Genomic DNA, 24,318 nt, shown 5'->3' with positions numbered 1-24,318 from the left:
GATATGTAATGTTTATGGGGTGTGTGGGTGTATAGTGTGTGTATATAGTGCGTGCTTGTGTATGGTGTGAGTGGCACTCGTGTGTGCATGGGTGTGTGCTGTGCATGTGTGTGCATATGTGTGCCTGTGATAGGTAGTATGTGTGTGGTATGTGATGCTTGTGCGGTGTGTATGATGCATCTGTGTGCGGTGTGTAGATGTGCGTGGCGTGTTGTATGTGAGTTGGATGTGGCGTGTGTGGGCGCACATGAGCATCAGACCCCGCTCCGCATCTCCTTGTCTCTGCAGTGAGTCTTCACTCACTGGGACCCTGCCTCCGACCCCAGGTGGAGCCCGGAGAGGACTGTTGCTGGTAAAGCCTATGACTGGTCCCACAAGCAGGGCGGCCTGCCCTCCTGGCCAATCTGGGTCAGGCAGCATCTGCCAGCGGTGCCACAGGCTCCAGTGTGCCCAGCCACAAGAGACAGCTGCACACGCAGAGGAGTCACGCACCTCTTAGGCCAAGGAGTGAATTTGCCCTGTCTTCCTGCCCCGGGAGTGGTCCTAGCCCCGAGCCCACGGGGCAAGAGCATTCGCATGGAAGACCTGGCTTCTCTGGAGACTTTATGAGGGAGATTGCTGGGAGCCCAGCACCACTGGGTTCCAGTAAAGAGTAAAGAAAAAGGACTCTTCAAGTGGACTTCTGGGTGGGTTTTAGGGAACCTGTGACACAGAAAAATCCGGGGACCAATTCTGTATATACATACGTGTAGACATAAATGCTAAGTATAAATATATATCCGCAGAGAGACATATGAATGTGCCTCAGTCATTTCAAGATATTTTAACAGGATACCATAGACTGGCTGGCTTGTAAATAGTAGAAATCCATTTCTTGCAGTTCTAGAAGGCTGGAAGTTCAAGATCAAGGTATTGGTTTGCTTAGTTGGGACACTGGTCTTGAATTATAGAAACTGACTCTAGGACGATTTACGGAAGTGGGCTAGCTGTATTTTAGAGCAGATCCTGCAAAAAAGGAAATCTGAGCCTTGGCGCCATTCAAACCCAGAGTGAACGCGCTGCTTCTGCGTCGTGGCTGCTCCGATGTTTCTGTGGTTTCAGCTTCTGTGGGCAGGCGCTCACTGGTGATCATGCTGAGCAGCACAAAATGGCAATACATGAACAAGTTGGTTTTAGGGGGATGGCCTGTTGGACTCTCCTGACACATACACACAACCCCAACCAGGGAATCTGCTGGAAACTGGAGGAATCTAGCCTCTTACAGGGAGATTCACAAATGCACCCACCCTGATAGCTCAGAGGGCGATCTGTTACTGTTAATGTGTGGTGTCCTCAACATGTCAGCACAGTTCAGTCATGCACACTTTGTGCTGGGTCAGGAGTGCAACCAGGTCACTGAGGAAGTAAGGAAAAGCCTGAAGTTTAAGCTCAGCAAGCATTTCTTAACATTCCTTGTCAATAGTTGGTCATCTGTGCTATTCAGGGCAGAGGTAAACCATGACAGCGGAAACCTAGACACATGGCTTTAAGTGGGCTATGAACTTCAGGGCACGTTACAAGCCAGGAACTTAGAAGAAAAAGAATCTCACAGCAATATCGTCAGCAGACTTATTTGTAAGGCCCATAAGAAGATTTTCCACAGTCCTTTCCCATAGCCTGTTCCCATATTTCATTCGTGTGTATATATATATAGATCCTTCCCACCCTGGTTGCTCAGAGTCTAGTGAGGACCCTCCTCCAGGTTGCAGACCACTGGCTTATCCTTGTATCATCACGTGGAGGAAAGAGCAAGAGAGCTCTCTGCCTCTTTTTAAGAAGGCACTCATCCAGTTCATGAGGGCTCCACCGTCCTTCCTCATGGTCTACTTACCTCCCAAAGCCCCCCTTCTGATACCATCACATTAGGGATTACATTTCAACACTTTAATTCAGGGCAGGGAACACAAACATTCAGCCCAGTCTGTGACAGGGACATGTGTGTATATGCACAGCATGCATGTTTTTCTGGGGAAGATAGTCCAACCCCTTTCTTAGATTTTTGGAGGAGTATGTGAGCCGGAGATGAAGAACTACTGCGTTAGGACACTTTCCCCAGGTCTGGTATGGTCAGATCACAGGAAAGCGAAGTTGGGGGTACCTTATAGGGACTGGCAGCTCTACCCTGAATTTCCACAGCACGTAAGGTTTGAGGGTCTTGCTGGTTGGCGGGAGTTGTGGGCTTCAGGGATCTCTCCTTGTGTGAGGCTGGTTCCTCCAGTTTTAGCAAATTCCCTGGCTGGGGTTCAGCTCATGAATGTCACCCTTGGCCACTCTGCTGGGGGTATATTCTTGCCAAAGGAAGGTTCATTCTACCCTACAGGAAGAGCCACCTAGTTTTAGAACTCCCAAAGCCCTCAGCTCCAGGCTGAACCCCACCCCGCGTCACCTGGTAGTCATGTGTCGAAGGTGGTACAGAGTCCACTGGCTGTGGCTGTGTCCACCCAACTGACCTCTAGAGTGCTAGGACAGGTGGCCTGTGGGTGGGCAGAAAGGTCTGCAGCCGGAGGGATGGACCCCTTGTCCTGAGGCCAGAGCTCATCTGGCACTTGTGCATGGCCGAGTCCAGGACTGCCCACTCCTGCAGAAGTGTGTCTTTGTAATGGTGGTGCCCTGGGCCCAGATCTGAGACTTACCCTGGGCCCACAGCAATACCCCTTTTTCTGAAACAAGACCACAGCCTAGAGGAGACGGGTGACCCAAGAGTCACAAAGGATGATGCAAAAAGTGGCCCAAGAGGCCGAGAGAGCTCATTGTAGGCCAACGCCTCCACCTGGATTCCTCACATTGAGCCCAGAAACGGGCCCAGGAAATGGGGCAAAACTGCCTTGCCCCTGGTTAGTGCAATGCAGGGACTCACTGTAACTCGCGGAAGGTTTAGCAGACCTGACCTGAATAGAAATCCAGGTTGGGGAGCTTTAATTACCCTGTTTCATATTTAGTGCTTTCCACCTGCCCTTCTCCGAGGCCCCCAGGGGTTGTGACGACAGAGGTTAGAGGCATTGTGTGCGCTGTGCTCAGCAGAGGCTGGCTGTCGTGGAAAGAGCCTTTCCTGATGGGGGTGTCCGAAGGCCTGGATCTCACGGGGTCTTTTCTGGTTCCTGGGTGCTTTTGATACCTTGATCTAGTCTCTATGACCTGGTTGTCGTATTCCTTTGGGGCCAGAGCTGCTTACATTCTTGTGGCTGGCCTAAGTAATTAATTGGAGTTTGCTGGGCCATAGTGAGGGGTCCGCAGTGTTCCTAGGCTATAACCGAGGCTGGGGGCGGGGGTAGGCTTTTCCTTAAGGAAGCCTCCAGAGGACGTGGCCTGTGCTAAGTGCTGTTTTATCTTTTCATTTTTTTTTTTTTTTTTTTTTTTAGGTAGGGTCATGTCCTGGCTTAGGCTAACTTGAAATTCACTATGTGGCCTCAAACAAACACATGGTGATCCTCCACATAATGATCCTCCTTCTATCTCTGCCTCATGAGTGCTGGGATTAAAAGCATGCACCAACATGCCCAGCTCATGTCTTATCTTTTTTTGTTTTTAAAGAATTGTTTTATTTATTTGTCTGCAAGCAGAAAAAGAGAGAGAGAAAAAAATGTATGAGCATGCCAGGGCCTCTTGCTGTTACAATTGAACCCCAGATGTGTGTACCACTTTGTACATCTGGCTTCACAGGGGTACTAGGGAATGGAATGCAGATGGACTGCTGTTGCAAGCATGTGCCTTTAACTGCCAAGCCATCTTCCCCATCCCCTGAGTCTTAGCTTGGTATACATGCCTTCTGAATGGTGCTGGGGTGGTGGGCAAGCATAGTTGGAGGAGATCGCCTCCCACTGCCCCCATGAATGGGCTGTTCTATTATTTTTCAGAGGATAGTGCAGCCCATGCTTGACCACAGGGTGGTGAAGATCTTGAAGACACAAGGCTGGGGTCCAGGGCCCAGGGATGTCCTTTGCTATCTGACAACAGTGAAGCAAAGAGGCCCCTGTTAGTTCTAAGGACGTGTGCTGAGGGTAGAGAGTGGAGGGTTGTGAGAAGAGGAAAAGCCATTCTCTCTCCAAAGAAGCAAACACAATTGATGTATCCCCCAGTTCTTGGTCATTTAGTAACTGATGTTTGGGTAATTACCGTGTGTATCACATTATGTGAGGCCAGCCTGGGGCTAGGTGAGAAATAACATAAACTTTGCTCTGGGAGTTTTCAGTGAGGGTGAAGTTAAGACATATGGGCTCCTGAGAATTATAGTGTTTTCTTTCTTGTAATTAATCCAAAATGAAAAGAAGCTGAAATATCTCTATCACACCTTCCAAGGTTCAGGGTCCATTGCGGAAGAAGTGGCAGAAAGAATATAAGAGCTAAAGGAAGGGTAGGACTCCTTACAATGTGCTCCTCCAGACACAAAAAGGCCTGGATTCCCATGACCTCACAGTGCCTGACACTACCTATATAAGACCATCATAATAGGAGGCAAAGATGATGACATCAAAATAAAAGAGAGACTGATTGAGAGGGGAGGGGATATGATGGAGAGTGGAGTTTCAAAGGGGAAAGTGGGGAGAGGGAGGTAATTACCATGAGATATTGTTTACAATCATGGAAGTTGTTAATTATAAAAAATAAAAAATAAATAAGCTGGGTGTGCTGGTGCACATCTTTAATCCCTGCACTTGGGTGGCAGAGGCAGGTGGATTGCTGTGAGCATGAGGCCACCCTGAGACTACATAATGAATTCCAGGTCAACTCAAAATAATTGATGGTACATATTTATAAAGAATATCACTAGTTCTATTTCCCCCATAATAAACACTTAAATGTTTAAAAAGACATGAGCTTTTTAAAATATATCTTGGTGGTTGACCCTCACTGATGTACCACTGGAGACCACAGCTCTGACTTTAGCCTAATAACAGAATCCAACCAGAACCACGTGCCTCCAGTGTCCTAACCACCACAACTGAAAGGCTGAGGCAAGGGGAGGTCTTTTTTTTTTTCTGCAAATATATGCAGAAGAGCAAAAATGCATCCTTGGCCTCCAAAGGTATCTGAGGTTTGTAATTCTGAGATGGGAATCAGGACAAAGGATCAAGATGAGCGAGGGAAAAGCATGGGCTAACGAAGAGGACAGCGGAGCTCAGGTTGCTCTAAGCAGTGGGGACATGCAAGGGGGTCTTAGGGGAGTGGGTGTGACAGGCTGGCACCTGCGGCTGGGCCCATGCCCAGGTTAGAGATTTAAGTCACAGTGAACGTTCTTGGGAGCTGTTGAAGGTTTCTGAGTCTCTTTGACTGGAGACCAGTTTTACCTTCAGGATATCCCAGACTCCATTGCATTACATTTAACAATATCTACAGTGATGAAGTGATGCCCCACTAATTGAGTATCGGTAATTGGTTTTGCTGTGCTTTGGCGTAATGTATTTTTAAAATGGAGTTCTCTCCTGTAAGTGCTTCTGTGGGAAAAAAAAAAAGTGCCAAAGGCTTCATTATTGTTCCAAATGGGATTTGTAGAAAGAAGGAAGGGAATGAAGACCCGGCCTCTGTCTTCCCATTACTGCTCAGATCTGTTAGGGAGGGATCACAGAAATTGCAGTAATTAAAAAACAACAATTGTGGAAGCAGATATTCAGATGGCCTCCAAGTCACACTCCACATAGTACTCATTAATTACAAAGGAACAAAGTAACTTGACAATAGGGAAATGTCACCTTAATCAAGAGATCACACTTGGCAGTACCAGTAATGGGCCAGAACTGACACCGTGTGACCATTTTGATGGAGTTTGATGGGAAGGGCACGGTATCACTCATGGAGTCTTCCTGCCAAAATCCTCCAACCTGAAGATAATAAAGAAAAATTCATCAGGCACAATTGCATTTTAGGATACCCCACAGCCATTGGCGTAGACTCAAGAAATGTCAATGCCATGAAAGACAAAAAGGATGGTTTTGTGCACAGAGAACATTCTAAACCAAAGGAAGACTAGAAAGATATGATAATCTCAGATAAAGACTGGTAAAAACAAATGGGTGGTAAAGGTTCTTATTGGGCATTTGGGAAACTTTGAATAGCATGTCAGATATTGATACTGAATATTAGACATTGAATAGAATATATATTCTACCAATGCAAATTTTCTTAGGCATCCTAATAATATTGTAGTAATATGCAAGAATACCTTGAAAACTGTTGAAATATTTAGAGTTGGAGGAAAAGAATGGAAGAAACAAGGAGGGAAGGGGGAGCGGGAGAGAATGAGGATTTAAACAATGAATTAATTCAGAAGGTAGCACAAATTTGAGCAGGCTGTTCTTGAAACTCCTTATACCGCAAGGGAGAGCAGTGTGTGTCCATGTAGTTGTGATCTCACACGGGCATGAAGTCAGCTCCCCGTGTTGTTCAGTCACCCTGAGCCACACGTACATATCCCTTGCTTCATAAAACAACAATAACAAAAAGCCACGTGTGCTCTGTATTGGCTGCAATATTAATTTTGGTGTCCGGTGCTTTGTCTTGTTGATTTCAATTGCAGGCACAGAGCATCCCTCCCCCCCACAGTAGCCTGAGGCTACCCTGGCTTGCTAAGATGCGGGTTTTTCCTGGGAGCTTATGTTCTGTGAGATCCAGTAGGTATTGATACAAGCGTCAGGGCTCGGTTGAGATCTTCTTGGTTGCATGCTTCAGCTCCGGTAGGCTTTTATTCATTTTCCTCGTGCTGAGACTTGCTGTGCTACAGGGTTTCTGATCTCCCACTTCCACGTAATGAGAGCCTCTGGGACAGTGCTTCTGCTGTCCACGCCTCTCCCAGTGTCTCGGACAACTGACCTGCCATGTTGTGCACTGTCAGGAGCAATCCTTAATCAACAGCCTTGAAATTATTTAGTGCCTTCAAGATCTAGTGAATTTTTCTGTCATCTACCTATCTATTCTTCGAACGAAAATTTAATGCCAGTATTTTTCTGAGAGCCAAAGGGTAGGTTTTTTTAATTAATTTATTCCTTATTAACAACTCCCATGATTGGAAGCAATATCCCATGGTTATGCCCTTCCTTCCCCCACTTTCCCCTTTTAAACTCCACTCTCCATCATATTCGCCCCCCCCCATCTCAGTCAGTCAGTTTCTCTTTTATTTTTTGTCGTAATTTTTTCCCTCCTATTATGAAGGTCTTGTGTAGGTAGTGGCAGGCACTGCGAGGTCATGGATATCTAGGTCATTTGTATCTGAAGAAGCACATTTTAAGGAATCCTGTCCTTCCTTTGGCTCTTACATTCTTTCTGCCACCTATTCTGCAATGGACCCTGAGCCTTGGATGGTGCGATAGGGATATTGCTGTGCTAAGCACTCCTCTGTCATTTCTTCCCAGCACCATGATGCATTCTGAGTCGTCTCAAGGTCACTGCCATTTGAAAAGAGAAGGTTCTCTACCAAAAGTGAGAGTAGCATTAATATAAGGGTATGAACATTAACAGAAGTGCTTACTGGGCAGTTTGATGAGCACAGTATGTACGTTTAGCCAGACACCAGCAGATGTTACACCAGTAGCACTCATGACTACCCCTGTTTTAGGTTTTCAGTACCAGGAATGTATTCTCTCCCATGAGTGGGCCTCCAGTCCAATTAGAGGGCAGTTGGTTTCTACCATGACAGATGTGCCACTATTGCACCTGTTGGCTCATTTGGCCTGGCTGGCAAAATATAAGGCTTGCAGTGTCCACTATTGGGTATCTTCACTGGTGATTTCTCTCTCTCCCATTGAACTGTATGCAGTGTGGCTTTTTCTAGCTTTCTATCAGCTGGTCTACATGGAGGAGGTTTTCAGCTCAGTTCCAGCAGGATTTCTCAGTGAACCTGGAGCCCAATTATGTGGAGTCTTCGGCAATAGGGTCTTACCCTCTATTCCTGGTGGGAAACCAACAGTCTTTAATGTTTGGGGGGCATCAGGGACCTCCCTGGCCAACAACTTACTGGACGATATCCCATCCCTGGCACTGAAAATTTTCTAGTAATAATCTATGGCTCCTGAATGTTCCATTGTCCAAAAAAGTAGGTTTCCATATGATTTATTTATATCCTCTTAGATTTTGATTAGCCCTCCCTCCACCTTTCCTTTATTCAATCTCTTCCTCTGACCTCACTTAGGCCTTTTCAGGTCCATTAATCTAGTCTTCTACTTACATATATACAATACCAACCTATGAAGGTCCTCCCTCCCTTCCTTTCTCTTCCCTTTATATCTCCTTTCTAGCTTACTGGCCTCTGCTACTGAGTTTTAAAATTATGGAATGTTTCACAAATTTGTGTGTCATCCTTGCACAGGGGCCATGCTAATCTTCTCCATATTGTTCCAATTTTTAGTATATGAGCTGCTGAAGCAAGCACCAAAGGATAGTTTTAAAGGAGTTGCAATTCTGGGTCTCTAATTTATGGCACACCCTTGGTTAGCACCAGGGGTAAATGTGGCTGCTATATAGGACATTCTGTCCCTGCATGCACAGTCTTGGCCAGACAGAGAGTAACAGTCCAGTGTATAGAGAAACTAGTAGAATGAGGAGATTTTGTGTCTGTGTGTCAACGCCATCGCTATCACTGTATCTTTACTGGTATTGATTATTCACTGCATGGAGGCACTATATTACGTTTTTTAAAAGTTATGTTATATATAACTTCTCACAAAGAATCCTTCAAAGCGAAGGCTATTCTTCACATTTCACAACTATGGGAACTGAAGCTTTGAGAGGTTGTGAGGTCAGAGTGTCATAGAGGCAAAGCAAAGCCAAGACTCAAACGCTTGCACATGTGACTGCAAAGCCTGTACTCTATTATGCCTTGGCAATCCCAAAGTTTGCGCCCTCCCAGGGAAGCTGGCATGTGCACTGTTGATGGCTAAGAGAGATGGGGATGGCTGTTTCCTCACAAGTGTGTGGTAGCCCAGAGGGATGCCAGCCTCAGGTTGGAAGCCTGCTCAGGGAAAGATTGGAATTCTGTGTTCTGAGTGCTGGCTAGCATTCTATGGGCTTTTCCCTTTCATAAAACACTGGCTATCCTCAGCCATCTTCAGGGCGTGTGTCTGCTTGTGACATAAGAGCTCGAGAGAGGACATGGGTGTCCTGGGACCCAGGGCTGGTTGGAAACTGGGAGGTTTCTTGTGGCTCCTATTAGGTGAACCGCCTCGCCTCTTGGCCCGGCTTATTCTACCCTATTTCAACTTGTCACACTTTCCCCTAGGTATTACCTTTGTGTTATCCAGAGCTTAGAGCACTGAGCCCCATCCCTTGATGCTGAGGACCCCTAAGCCCACCTTTGCTGTTTCTTCATCTATCAGTGCCATCATGACTCCACTTCAGGCTTTCCCAGTGAGACATTCCCCCAATAGTTTGTGATCCTGAACACCTACAGAGCAGAAACAGGAGGGCTGGTGGAAAGTCCTTGATAAACATAGTTGGGCCAGAGAGACGGCTCAGTGGTTAAGTGTGCTTCCTGCACAAACATGAACCACTTGGGGATGTGAGAGCCCAGCCCTGCTTGACACACTCAGCTCACTTTTCTATGTTCTCCATGTTGGTGTGACCTTGTGATCCAGCTGTCTGCTCTGCCATGCTAATCTCTGCTACCAGAGAAACTGTCCCTCAAAACTGTACACCAGAAGAAGCCCTTTCCTTCCGTAGGTTGCTTCTGGTTGGGTGTCTCATCCTAACAACAAGAAAGTATCTTGGGCTGGAGGGATGGCTTAGCGGTTAAGGAATTTGCCTGCAAAGCCAAAAGACCCAGGTGCAATTCCCCAGGACCTACGTTAGCCAGATGCACAAGGTGGCACATGTGTCTGGAGTTCGTTTGCAGTGGCTAGAAGCCCTGGTGCGCCCATTCTCTCTCTCCCTCCCTCCCCCTTCTCTCTAACCTGTCTGTCAAATAAATAAATAAAAATTAAATTAAAAAGCAATAAATAAAAATTAAAAAATTTAAAAAGTATTTTGATGTAGGATACATAGACATGTTATATAAACATATGCAAGTAAATGTTAAAGGGAAAAAAGCTAGAAGAGTTGAAGATACTGTCCCAGAACAAAATGAATTTGTGGAGGGCTGGAGAGATGGCTTAGCAGTTAAGCACTTGCCTGTGAAGCCCAAGGACCCCGGTTTGAGGCTCGATTCTCCAGGACCCACGTAGCCAGATGCACAAGGGGGTGCATGTATCTGGAGTTCGTTTTCAGTGGCTGGAGGCCCTGGCACACTCATTCTCTCTCTCTCTCTCCCTCTCTCTTTCTCTGTGTCTGTTGCTCTCAAATAAATAAATTAATTAATTAAAAAAAATAAACAAAAAAAATGAATTGGTGGGAGTTAGGAGTCAGAATGCAGCAGAATAAACCTAAAAATCTTTATGTGTATGTGTATAGATACATGTATGATATATATAATGTAACATATAATATACATATATAAAGATATATATATATATCTTTATGTACATATACATACATTTATATAGATAAGTCAAATATATATATATATGTATATATATGTAATATTTGATATAAATGTTTGTTTTCAAGACAGGGTCTTACTTTGTATCCCAGGCTGGCCTGAGCTTGGAATCCTCCTACCACAGCCTCCCAAGTGCTGTGATAACAGTGTAGGCTACCCACCCTTCCCCAGCTATAGGATGATCATTTACAATAAGGCTTGCTAACACATCTGTCTCTTTAGTCTCAGTGCATCCAGGCCTTCCCTTCCATGATAGACTGTAACCTGGAACTGTAAGCTGAAACAAACCTTCCCAGGAAATTGACTTTGTCAGGCATTTGATCCCGGCAACAAGAAGTTTACTACTACCGCCTAGCACATGGTCTGTCTGCACTTAGCAAGGGGCCACTTGCCTAGTAGACTGCAGACCTCCTTAATGGTCTGATTTATTTGTGATTGGAATGTTCTCCTTTTTAATAAGAAAATGTGAATATATTTAAATGTGAGTATAGTTGAGGGCAGAGTAACAGTGCCTGGTGATGAATAGATCTTCAGTGAACTGGCCTGGGCCAAGGACTCGTGTACTTCCTCCCTGTTGGTCCTGGCCCTCCTCCTCAAGCCTAACAAGGAACCAGATACCATGATATCTTAATGTTTTCAGCATACACCAAGCATCTATTGCATGCAATCTCTGGAGACACACAACCTAGCCTTCAGGAGTTCATTGAAAAGGTAATGGCCTTGACTGAACAGCAGTGTATGTTCTGTTTGCAAGAATTCCTCACACTTGTGTCCTGTGCGTGTTCCTGCCTGTCTACTACATATGCACCAACAAAAAGCAGAGAAGATGTGGTGCCTGAAAATAAAGCAATAAAAGAATAAGTGAGCCTCCATAACAGGCAATGAAACTTCCTCACCATCCCCAGGGAATCCTTTTGCAATGTAATAGTTTCAAGTCAAAATGTGGAAATTGGGCTGGAGAAACGGCTTAGCGGTTAAGGCACTTGCCTGTAAAGCCAAAGGATCCTGGTTCGACTCTCCAGGACCCACGTAAACCAGATGCACAAGGGTTGCATCCATCTGTAGTTCATTTGCAGGGGCTGGAGGCCCTGGCACGCCCACTCTGTTTCTCTCTCTCTGCCTCTTTCCCTCTCTCAAATAAATAAATAAAATACACTTTTTAAAAACATGGAAATCCTTTTGAATTGTCAAAATCAGTCAGAAAGGAACTAAGCTTCTTTGCACAATGGCTCTGTTTTATGGGATGAGGATGCCCAGTACCCTAATACAAGGCCTGACGATGGCAGGCTGCTCAGAAGTCCGTGGAGCCATGAGCCAATGGATGCCTATAGCTGTGGTAACAGGGGCCAGGAATCCCAGGGAACTGAGTACCTGATTGGACTGTGGTGGAAACGACAGCAGCAGCTGTGACAGTGAGCCAGACTGTCACATATATCTCTAGGCCATTTAATATTACAAGAACTGAAGCTCAGAGAGGTGAAATACCATATCTGATTCTACTTAGGTACTACATGGGGGCAAATGTGGCATTGGGGGTTGGACCTCTCATTCCAAAGCTTTGTGCTTTTCCCTATAGCACATTACTCCTGGTAACATAGCCTGCTTCTTCTGGGCCCTCAGAAAGGGGTGTGGTTTACTGCATGCAAGTGAGGCAGGAAGCTCTCTTCTCCCAGGAGGCACTTGTCTGGCATACACACTGTGTGATGTTTGAATCTGAAACGTCCCCCCACAGGTCCACGTTGTGAATGCTTGTCCCCTGTTGGGAACACAGTTTAGAGAGGTTATGGAACCACTAAGAGTTGGAGCATACAGCCTTTGGAGGTAATGCCAGGTTTCTGGCTTCCTGTTTCCTGTCACATTCTGTTTCCTGGTCTCCAACAACACGAGGAGCTGCCGCCACACATTCCCACTGCCCTGAACTCCACGAGGCCTACTCTGTCAACATCGAAGAGTCTAAAGCACTGAGCCCGTGTCAGTCTTGCCTTCCTTGTCTGCTGCTGTGGTCACAGCAGCACGTGAGTAGCTAATGCACATTCCACACGTGCTGGTGGGTCTGAAGTGAAAGCCAAGTGGGTCCTTATAGAATAGACCAACCTGGGAGAGCAAGTAGCTCCACATTCTTTTGGAATGTTCTGGGCCTTGGGCTGGAAAGTACCCTTCCTTCTGAGACAGCTAAGGTCTAAGACTGCTGAGGAATTCAGCTGTGAGTTTCTCTGACGGTACGCTGCACCTCTCCTGACTGGCAACTTATTACAAATGTCACAACATAGCTGCAGCTGGAAGGATAATTTCGCAAACTCTGTGTCTACCAAATAAAGATGTTTGCGTTTTCTACCAAGCCTTCTACTCATGTGTTAACAGAAGTGATCGGGGATGGGGGAGTGGGGAGGACACCCCGATCAAACAAACAAATGATTAACCTTAAAAACAGACGCACCGGCACAGCCACAGTAGATGAATTATGCAGCAGGCTGGCCCACATCTGGTTTCTCTGCTCTGGCTGCTCCTTCCTGGCTCTCTCGACCTGTTTTCCTTTACACAGAAGCCAGCGGAGTGTGGCAAAAGCCTCCTGTGTGGGTTCCCAAGCAGCCCTTCCCCAGAGACATTCAAAGACCAAGGTCTCTGAAAGGCCACACATGCTCCCGCCAGCCTGTTCAGCCCAGGAACCCCCCCCCCATTGACCCCCACACACACCCGACAAATACAAATACAGACAAATACAGACAAATACAGAAGGCCTTTTACTCTCTGCAAGTAGGTACACAGAGGCAAAGAGAGGCTGGTACTGTTGGTTTAAGCTTGTTTGCAAGACGCCCCTGGAGCACACAGAGTCTATCAGCCTCTCCTGCCCTTGGAGATGCGCTTTATTTATGCAGGTGGAGCGGCTCTTTATGAGGTGCTAAAATGAGCTCAGGGGGTGATACTTTATGCTCTGTGCTCAGCGCTGGGTGTGTCCTACTCCATTTCCTGGCCCCAGCCACACAGGCACTGGGCAACATCCACAGTGGCCTCTGGCTCCTTCCACAGACAGGCTCCTCCTCCAAGGCCCTTGAGATCAGACAGCCGGCCAGGGAGCAAGCAAGATCGGAGACGTCAGGCCTCCTTGAAGCTGCACTTGCTGCAACAGAGACAAGTGGACAGCAAGCAGAAAAGCCATCATCGCAGCTTCCGAGAGTCTAGAAGCCTCCGAGAGCCCAAAAGCCGCAAGCACAGAGCCACGCCTCATTCATCCTGCTCCCCGGGTCTGTGACAGCTGACGATGATGAGGGGTCTCTCGGGCACTTCCCCCCGTGTTCTCTCCCATGCCCGCGTAATGTACAAGCAGGCTTTACTGAATTGCAGTAAGCAACTGCCCTTGGGCCATCTCCGGGGAAGATATACTTTTTGTTTGTTTGAGGTAGGGTTTCACTCTAGCCCAGGCTGACCTGGAATTCACTCTGTAGTCTCAGGGTGGCCTTGAACTCACGGTGATCCTCCTACCTCTGCCTCCCGAGTGCTGGGATTAAAGGCATGCTCCACCATGCCCGGCATAGATGTACTATGATATCATCCAGGCAGAAAACATCTTAGAAGGCTTTGCTTACCAAAGAGGAGCATGGTAGAAAGTGCCGTGCTTTGGAAACTCTCTGAATCACTTCCTGGGCTTTAATAAGGAGTGAGTGAATAATAGAATGATCTTAACTCTCGCCGCTGCATCTAGTGGGTATTTTCACCATTTCTAATGAAGCCGGTCAGATTGGAGCTTCTGGGAGACTTAAACGTCTCCTTCTGTCTGTTACTTATTCATTCCCCTCGGTGTCTCAGTTAAATAGTTACAGGGCTTGAAAAGTAATATCACACTGAATTTTTCTAACACAGATGGTTTAGAGTACGCCAGAGTATGAAAGCCATGTTTGTTGAATAATTGAGTGAAGTAATAAATACTGACTTCTATCTTCTGAATAACAGACCGTTATCAGGTCTGGGAGGAATGGCGCATTTAGGGATCAATGGGGAAGCTTTTTTTTTTAAATCTCTGTGAATGAAGATGGGCATGCAGACTGTATTAGTTTACTTGTCTCAGAGCAGTGACCAAACACCTGGAAGAAGACATTGATGGGCGGAAGGATTTATTTTGGTTCCCAGTTTGAAGATTCGTTGCCTCATGACGGGGCAGCAAAGCAGAGTTTGTGACAGAAGGAGCCGGGAGCTGACTCCTCACATCTGGGCGGACGGGGAAACAGAGGGCAAACAGGAAGTGGGGCCTGACTGTAACACCTCAAGACCCATCTCCAGGGATCCAGGAAGTGTCCTCTTGTCAAACATTCCACAACCCCCCAAAACAGTGCCACCAGCTGGTGACCAGGCATTCAGATACATGAGCCTGTGAGAGATACTCAGATCCCAACGGGATCCACAGGGCTGCTGCCCGGGCCCAGCGGTTTCTCTAAAGCCCGCTTCCTCGGGGCTTTGTCTCCGGTGAGCAGGATGAGACGGAAGTTGCGCTGGGACCTCTGTCAGGTCCAAGGGCTCCCAAAACTGCTTGCCTGGCATTCCAGAACCGAGCCTGGCTGCCCACTTCACACGGTTCTGGCAAGAGGGGAGAGGAGAGGACCGCCCAGGAATGGGGAAAACCTACTGCTGCGTTGTCACTGTTCCTTCTCCATTTGTACAGAAAACTCAAGGAAAAGGGAGCCTTAGCTCCTCACCTGGTAGCATGCATTGGGGCAAAAAAAAAAAAAAAAGAAGAAGAAAAAGAAGAAGAATGGGGCCAGGTGGGGTGGCAACCAAAGCTGGTGAATCTACTGTGATGTACATTGGAAAGGCTTCAACCTCAGCATGTGGCCACTCTGGTCTGGGCTGTTCTTTGTCATGGGCTGTCTGACCCGTGTACTATACCTGCTTATTTGTATCTTTGGCTTCTGGATTCCACCCACCATTGATGCTACTAGAGCACTTCCTTTGTCCCCCAACCGTGTATGACAGCCACCTTTCAGATATTGACAGGAAGCTCTATCATCTCACTGAATCCTCCCCTCCATCCTGTGGGACAGGGTTACGGTCACTGCGTCTCATGTGAGCACATGAAGCCTTGCAGAGGTACAGATGTGTCTGAAGCCACCAAGGAGGGAGTGGTGAGATTGGGGTTATGGATTCCCAGGGGATAGCCTCTTTCAAGTTCTTGGTATGGCAGTCATCTGGCCACATAGAATCCTATTACTTTCTTTCTGTGAGCCTCTCTTTTCCTTCTCATTTGCTTTGAGACCTTTTCTTTCTTTTTTTTTTTTTTTTTTTTTTTTTTTTTTTTTTTTTGTAGCGTCTCATTCTAGCTCAGGCTGACCTGGAATTCATTATGTAGTCTCAGGTTGGTCTCAAACTCACAGTGATCCTCTTACCTCTGCTTCCAAGTGCTGGGACTAAAGGTGTGTGCCACCATGCCCAGCGGGATCTTTTTTTAAATGGCTAATTGAGTCTTTTTTTAGATGGGAATGAATGTGGTACAGATGCCAAGTCTCCACAAGGCTAGACACTTCTGTTGGCTTTGGTTCACCTTCTCTCTATCTCTTTCCTTCATGTCTTTCTAGGTCTGAGTCTTGTTTATGTCTCTGATAATTGCAACCATTACATCCTTTGAGGCTGGGGCTTTTAGGAACAAACTGCTGAGGTCCCAGGAAGAGTCCCCCTGTCTAAAGCTGCCTCCTGAATTTTGCCCATGTCTGGTGTTAGGGACCTTCTTCCCTTGTGACATTGCTCGTAACTGTGACCCACCAATCCCAATGATGTCATGTGCAGTGTCACTGCTACACTGGGGCCGCAGAGGTCTGGGTCTTACTGGGAGTCGCAATGGGGCTCTGGGTCTATTCACCGCTTGGGTCACCAGGAGGAGGCGTGGCTTTGGAAAGCATTCAGAGTGCTCAGTAAACAGAGTCCAGGCATGCACTGGGATGGGCTCCTTGGAAGGCAGGGCAGATGCTTGGAGTGCCTGGGGTCTCAGAACTCAGGAGAGAGAGGGGGAGGGAGAAGCCTGCAGGCAGCAGAGGGTGGAGGAAGAGGGAGGTGCATGGCGTGAGGGAGGTGGCTCAGATGGTTAAGTGTTTGCTATGCAAGCATGAGGACTTGAGTTGGACCTCAGCACTCACACAGACGTCAGGGGACCATAGTGGCCCGCTGTAACCCCAGTATTTGGTAAGAGGAGACAGAGATGCCCAAGATGAGCGGGATGGCTAGGCCAATCAAATTGGTGAGCTCTGAGTTCAAGGAGAAACCCTGTCTCGATAAACAAAGTGGAGAGGAAGACAGCCGATGGTAACCTCTGGTCTGTGTGAGCGTGTGTGCATACACACACATACATGTCCACAATGCAGGAATTGCAGAGAATCTCTCTCTCTCTCTCTCTCTCTCTCTCTCTCTCTCTCTCTCTCTCTCACACACACACACACACACACACACACAGAGGTCCACAGTGAAGGGAAGTGCAGAGAATGACACAGCCTAGGGTCCGAGAGACCTAGGCTGATGAAGTGCACCCATGTCATGTATGGTATCTTGAGCCCCCAGATGAAAGAGGGAGGTGCCAGGCTACAGTCAGGGGTGAGAGAGCGAGGAAAACTGGAACCAGTGAAGGAAGATCTTGTTTCTAATTACCATGCAAAGCAGAGGTCCATCCAGTGACGTAAATGAGAATTTGGTGCCGATGGCTCATGGACTTGACAGCTTGCCAGCTCCCAAGGCTACTGACTGCATTCAGTGGTTTTGGGGGCCAGGAAAGGGGTGGTGGTAGCAAGGCAGAGACCTGGGCTTGCGTTTGGGGCCTCAGGAGTGAGCACATTGGCACAATCACAAAGAAGATGCTTCAGCACCTGCTCTACAAGGTGACTGTGAGGAACAGAGGCCGAAGATGGAAATTGCCAGCCCAAAGCAGGAGCCTGGAAGAGCTGACTTGGAAGCATGTGTCGTGCCACTCAGATCAATGCAAACTTTGTGTCCTGACTTTTTATGAAATATTACTTTTTAAAATTTTATTTCTATTTATTTATTTATTTGAGAGAGAGGGAGGGAAAAAGGCAGATATAGAGAGAATAAGAATGGGTGCACCAGGGCCTCTAGCTACTGCAAATGAACTCCAGGTGCATGCACTACCATGTGTATCTGGTTTGCAAAGGTACTGGGGAATCAAACTTGGTCCTTAGGCTTTGCAGGCAAGAGCTTTAACTGCTAAGCCATCTCTCCAGTGCAGTGAAATATTAACTCTTGATACTGTCAAAATTTGAAAAAGATAGAAAATTATCAAGAAGCTAGTAATTTATGCAGGAAAACATTTTGGCATATTTCCATTTAATCCTCATTGACTACAATTATTGATACTTTACCATTGGGTCTCTCTTAACCCATCTGAACTCATCCAACTTGTGAATTCACCAGTGTTCTCCATTTTCTTTCTTCCATGGGGCTCACTGACAGAAGCCACAACCCACAGGGCCCTCCCAGCTGGTAAAGTCCCCTGGAATTTCCCTGAGCGAGTGCCCTGACCCTGAGGGTCAGGGCTGACCAAGAGAGCCGCCTTTCTCCCGAGCCCTTCCGTCCTGCCAAAGCTTGTCACCGTATCGACAGGACATAATCAAATTTTTAGTGACCCATAAAAATGAGGATTAAAAGAGTGTTGTTTCTTAGGAAAACTATGCTGTTACACACATTGAACAATTTGATAGAAAACCATTGTTAGCAAGAATGGCTGTCAAAGTCATTGTAGACAGGGCAGCTGATATGGATGGGAAGGGATTGGGGGGCTAGCTTAGTCAGTACGGTGCTTGCCATGCAGCATGAGGACCTGAACTTGATGCCCAGAACCCACATTAAAAAGGAAGCTGGGCATGGTGGCACGTGCTTTTGTAATCCCAGTGCTGGGGAGGCAGAAAGAGGAGGATCCCTGAGGCTCACTGGACAGATAGTTTAGCCTACTTGCTAAGTTCAACAATAGTAGATGGGTTGGAGAGAGGGCTTAGCGGTTAAGGCACTTCACCCGCAAAGCCAAAGAACTCATGTTCAAGTCCCCAGGTCTCACATAGCCAGATGCACAGTGATGCAAGTGCGTAATGTCTCACACACGCACAAGGGGGTGCACACATCTGGAGTTCGTTTGCAGTGGCTGAAAGCCCTGGCGTGCCCATTCTCTCTTTGTCTCTCAAAATAAATAGATAATAATAATAATAGTAATAATATGGTTGATGGCTACCTGAGGAACAACACTTGAGATTTCCTCTGGCCTACACATGCGCGCGCACACACACACACACACACACACACACACACACACACACCTGCTCACACATGAACACACACATACACACACAGTAGAGACCAGGAAGAAGCCAGGTAGTCATTTCCATGTGAAGGATGCTTAGGTCGAGTCACCTGGCTTGCATAGGTTCTTCTTTTGTTTTCTGAAGGAATTTGAATATCATCTTCCTGGGGTCATAGCCCACTACAGGATTATATTCCATTTCTATTCTCCCTTTTCTTTCTTTTTTTGTTGTCTTTTTTTGCTTATTTTTATTTGAGAGTGACAAACAGGGAGAGAAAGAAGCAGAAAGAGAGAGAAAAGGCGTGCCAAGGCCTCCAGCCACTGCAAATGAACTCCAGACACATGTGCCCCTTTGTGTGTCTGGCTTACGTGGGTCCTGGGGAATCAAGCCTCAAACTGGGGTCCTTAGGCTTCACAGGCAAGTGCTTAACCACTAAGACATCTCTCCAGTTCTTATCCCTTTTCTCTTTTGAAAAAAAAAATATTTTATTTGTATTTATTTATTTGAGGAAGAGAGAGAAATAGACAGAGGGAGAGAGAGTATGGGCATTCCATAGCCTGCAGCCACTGCAAATGAACTTCAGATGCATCTGTCCCCTTGTGCATCTGGCTTACATGGGTACTGAGGAATCGAGCCTCGACCCGGGGTCCTTAGGCTTCACAGACTAGCGCTTAACCGCTAAGCCATCGCTCCAGCCCCTCTTATCCCTTCTCTGGATGGTGATGATAAATAGGACTGTCTCTCACTTACTGAGCATGTACTGTAGTCCAGGGACTTTGCTAAGTGCGTTGCATGCATAGCCTCGGCGGGTCCTTGCCCCTGGGCTGTTTTATTCCTCCCATCAACAGCTGAGGGTGCAAGGGCAGCTTGCTTGCCTCCCGTAAGCTCTAACCCTAAGCAGCCCAATTCCGGATAGATCCAGATTCACCACTGTGACATCATGGTTTCTGTGACAGCTCCCCACGCCATTCCTACATGCTGTCACATACTGGATAGAAAACGAAAATGGGGGCTGGAGGGATGGCTTAGCAGTTAAGGCATTTGCCTGCTAAGCCAAAGAACCCAGGTTCGATTCCCTGGGGCCCATGTAAGCCATATGCCAAAGGGGCTTATGCATCTAGAGTTCATTTGCAGTGGCTACAGACCTTGGTGCTCTCATTCTTTATCTGTCCTCTCTCTCTCTCTCTCTCTCTCTTTCTGACTGTCTCTCCTTGCAAGTAAACAAATAAAAATAAAATAAAAAATTTAAAAAGAAAAAGAAAATTGGGGAATCCAGGCTACTCTGGGGTAACCCACTAACTAGTATGTCCACTGGTGAGTGTACCTTGTGGATTTCTTCCAACATAGCCCTGATCTATAGGTAAAAATATGTCTGTGTTGTCACCAACACCTGTTGACTGAGCACCACTGGGTGCTGGAGACTTCACTGAAAATGTCCAACATCATCTTTTCCTTCATAGCAGTCTTCAAAGTAGAAAAAATACCCCTTTGACAGAGGGCTAAGAGAACTCGGGCTTAAGCTATGTGTAAAGCTGGTGCTTCAAGACTGAGCTTTTCGGAGTGCTGGGAAGTATTTGTGAGAGAGTTGCAAGTTTCCTAAATCGTCTCTAAACTTAGGCTGTGAACACCAGTCAAATTGAATGATCTGACCAAGCCAGCCATGGTGACTCATGCCTGCAAGTCCTAGCCCTCAGCAGACGGGGGCAGGAGGATCATGATGAGTACAAGGCTAACCTGGGCTAGGTAGGAACTGGGCTACAGAGTGCGAAAAAAAAAAATGCAATGTGCCCAATTGAAGGAAAGCTCACCTCTGGGCCTGGGACCTGACCAGTGCACTCCTAACAGTGAGCGTCCTTTCGTTTCTGGCTTGAGCCAGTTCTTCCCTCTCTTAGCAACATCCTTGGATTCTAAGGGTACTGACTGTTCCCATTGGCTTCTAAATAGGCAGATGCAAGAGAGCAGCCTTGTGTGAGGTCAAAATGAGACTGCCCAGAAGGCAGCATGTGGTCTCAGCTCTTTTCTGCATGCCTGTTGCCCAGCACACACCTGGTAAGACACCCGTGCACATATCGTCAGATAAGATGCTTGCACTGTTATACAGTTTGGAGTGATTTTCCTCTGCCCTGAAGTGCTGGGTTTTTGTTGTTATGGCTTTCTTTCCTTTCCTTTTTTTTTTTTCCTTCTTTTTTATAGTGGAGCCAATAAAACAGCCCCACACGTCATTTATTTTGGAATCTTAAAAAATCAAATTTGGAATCAATGCTAAATGGATCATAGGTAGGTGCACCTTCCTTCTGTGAGAGACGAGCTTTTCATTACAGATTCCATCATTCCGCATGGCCTGTCGTGGGCAGGATTTGCTCCTCGGGCTCTGTTTGGCTGCGGATGGATGCCCAGAGAGACTGTCCTGCTGTGAGAGGGGAGCGGATGTCCCAGAGGCCACCCGCCCCCCGGGGGCTGTGCCCCCGCCAGCTTGACTCAGTCCACCCAGCCCCTGCCCCAGCGCTTTGGTCTCTGCCTTCCGCGGGCACAGGGTCTGGGTGAAAGGGTGAAGTGACATCGTGTTGACTGGTGAAATGAATACGCAGCTGCGAGTGCCCAGCCTGGGCCTCCAAGTGTAGAGATTACCAAGCCTCTGCACGGAGCCCTGTGAACAGCGAATCCGCCGGGAGGGTTTAGATCTGCTTTAGGAAACAGGAAAATGCTTCAGCAGCCTACAGTGTGCTCCTTTGAATGAATCAGTCAGCTTTTTAAAACCCAGGCTCTAATTGCATAGGCCCTGGGAGAGGGTTCTGGAGACATCTCTTCTCTGGCAGGGTTAATTGCCCTTTGCATGCTGTGGTTGGACTGATGCTGAGTCTGGGAAGAAGACCGAGGAGGAGGCCAGGCCTGTAAATGTCACTGCTCAGAGCGCTGGCAGGTATTGGGGCTTTCAAACACCTGGGTCAAAAAAAAAAAAAAAAAAAAAAAAAAAAAAGGCATCTGGGACATACCTTACAACTGAGCCATTGTCACAGAGCTCCTGGGATAACAGAGAGGTGGGGTGCCCTTATATGGCCAAAGTAGGTGATGGAAAGCCATCTCATGTTGCTGGCATGGCTTCTGACCTCCCTGGTGCTAACAGCCCCAATGGCCACTTCTCTCTAGACACTTTCAAGAACTCATATGTGGCCGTTCTGGCTTCTCCTTCTTGCCTCAGTGGACACCTGTCTCTGTGGTCTTGCCATACCTGCCAGAGCCCATCTGTAGGGACGGGCTGGCGGGAGTAGTGAGTATGGAGGCATGTACATTGATATGGGGAATGTTGGGGCATTCAGGAATAATTCTGGAACTCTAAACCCTAAGTTAGTGTCTGCAGTTTAACAAAAGTATTGCATAAACTGGACTGATAAGAATTATTATTATTTTTTTGTGGGGGGGTTTGAGGTAGGGTCTCACTCTGGGCCAGGCTGACCTGGAATTAACTCTGTCGTCTCAGGGTGGCCTTGAACTCATGGCAATCCTCCTACCTCTGCCTCCCGAGTGCTGGGATTAAAGGTGTGCGCCACCACGCCCGGCTTAAGAATTATTTTTAAAAAATAGTTTTTATTTCTTTATTTGAATGAGAGAAAGAGGCCAAGAGAAAGAGCAAGAGAGAAGAGAGAAAGAGTGAGAGAATGGGCACACCAGGGCCTCCAGACACAGCAAACGAACTCCAGACATGCGTGCCCCCTACTGCATCTGGCTTACGTGGGTCTTGGGGAATCAAACCGGGATCCTTTGACTTTGCAGGCAAACGCCTTAACCGCTAAGCCATCTTTCCAGCCCAAGAATGATTTTTAAACCACCACATTCTTATTCAAACATATCAGGGATGCGAGGGAGAAGAAAGGCTTTGAGTCTTGTAACTGAAGCAGGAAGGGCGAGCTAAGATGGGCACGGGTGTGACGTAAGATCGTAAGATTCCTCCTTTCTGAGTCTGTTCCCTGTCTGGCTGCCTGAAACCAAAAAGTTACCTAACATAGCTGTCTCAATACGACCATGCTACAAGAGCTTCTTATCTACCCTTGGAACCCCCAAACAGTCTGTTTTGAGCTAGCTCTGTTTCCTTAGGAACAAGACATGGAGGAGTCAGAAGTCAAAGGTAAGCTGAGGCATGGCTGTGTCTGCTGAGATGGGCTTTCTGGACAGGGCTGACTGTCACAGAAGTCAGAGAAGGTCCTCCTGAAGGTTCACAGTCTCTAATGTCCCTGCACTGTGCAGGGTGCTCAATTGCCGAGTCACCATCTGCTCCTTAACTCACTCTCAGTCTCACGTCTCAGGCATTTGCCATATACTTGTATCACATGGGAGGCATAAGGCAGACACATGCTACCCACTTGACCTTGGACCTCCCAGCCTATAGAACCATGAGACAACACATAGTTTTTTCTTTCCTCAGGAAACCATTGCTGTAATAACAAACTGACTCCCATGATAAAAGCATTCATCCATTCCTGATGGCAGAGTGTCTGTATCCCTGACACCCCCCCTTCAATGTAACCCAGACACCTCCCCTTGAACCCCAACTTCCATGTAACCCAGAAACAACTCCTTGAACCTCATCATCCATGTAACGCAGACACCTCTGCTTAAGCCCCACTTTCCATGTAACTGAGACACTTCCCTTTGAACCCTGCCTTCCATGTAACCCAGACGCTGCCCCTTGAACCTCACCTTCCATGTAACACAGACACCTACCCTCGAGCCCCGTCTTCCATGTAACCCAGAAACCTTCCCTTGAACCTTCCCTTCCATGTAACTCAGGCACCTGTGCTTAAGACCCATCTTCCATGTAACTGAGACACCTCCCCTCGACCCCCACCTTCCAACACTATGCACTGAGGATAAGTTTCCAACACATGCTTCCGGAAGATAGCTTCTAATCATGGCATGCCTGTAAGGAGGTAGTGTAGAATAGTGGTTTGGAGCCCCGAGGCTTCCGTCAGACTATGTGTTTAAGTAGCAGCTCTGATCACCATCACTTCTATGACTATGCGAAGGTTGATATAAATTTTCTGTGACTTGGTTTCTTACCCATGAAGCAGCCTAACAATAATATTTACTTGCATTGTGAGAAGGAATAAGAGCCAGTATGTACTATTCTTGTCAAGCAGTCAGTACCTTGTCTTTTACATGTCTGCTGTTATTCCTACCACCGTCGCCAACTTAGATGAGAAGCCAAAGGGCAGAGGAAGGAGGAAGGCTCCCCGAGGTCTCCAGTGCTTGCTTACGTGGCAGAGCTGCCCTTCAAGCCAGGTTCAGCTCCAGGCTCTAGCATGCTAAACTGCCACAGAGACGGCGTATTCACGCGGGCCAACGTGGACAGTGGTGGTCACAGGTGGACCTGTTCCTCATACCTCAGCAAATCCTAGGGTTTCCTAGAACCACGTCCTTGAGCTATCCGCACGCCACAGATCCACATATCTCAGCTTGCAGTTTTTCACAGCAAGCTCTTTCTCCCCACGTGGGGCCTGTTATATGCATGCATCATACGTGTCCCCAGTCTTACTGACTGGG

General features: G+C 47.2%; 1 protein-coding gene and 1 non-coding gene across 3 annotated transcripts in view; one reads left to right on the top strand and one right to left on the bottom strand.

Annotated features, from left to right (window-relative positions):
• Galnt18 (polypeptide N-acetylgalactosaminyltransferase 18) overlaps nt 1-24,318 on the top strand; it is a 383,580-nt gene that overhangs the window by 114,051 nt on the left and 245,211 nt on the right. The window lies entirely within an intron of this gene.
• Nucleotides 8,291-8,398, bottom strand: LOC123459666. The gene has a single exon (XR_006636424.1). It is a non-coding gene; the product is annotated as a U6 spliceosomal RNA (small nuclear RNA).

Source organism: Jaculus jaculus, chromosome 3, assembly GCF_020740685.1.
Source record: "Jaculus jaculus isolate mJacJac1 chromosome 3, mJacJac1.mat.Y.cur, whole genome shotgun sequence".
In the NCBI taxonomy this organism is placed as follows: Eukaryota; Metazoa; Chordata; class Mammalia; order Rodentia; family Dipodidae; genus Jaculus; species Jaculus jaculus.
The sequence above is the reverse complement of the archived record's forward strand: the minus strand, read 5'-3'. Positions and strand labels throughout refer to the sequence as shown.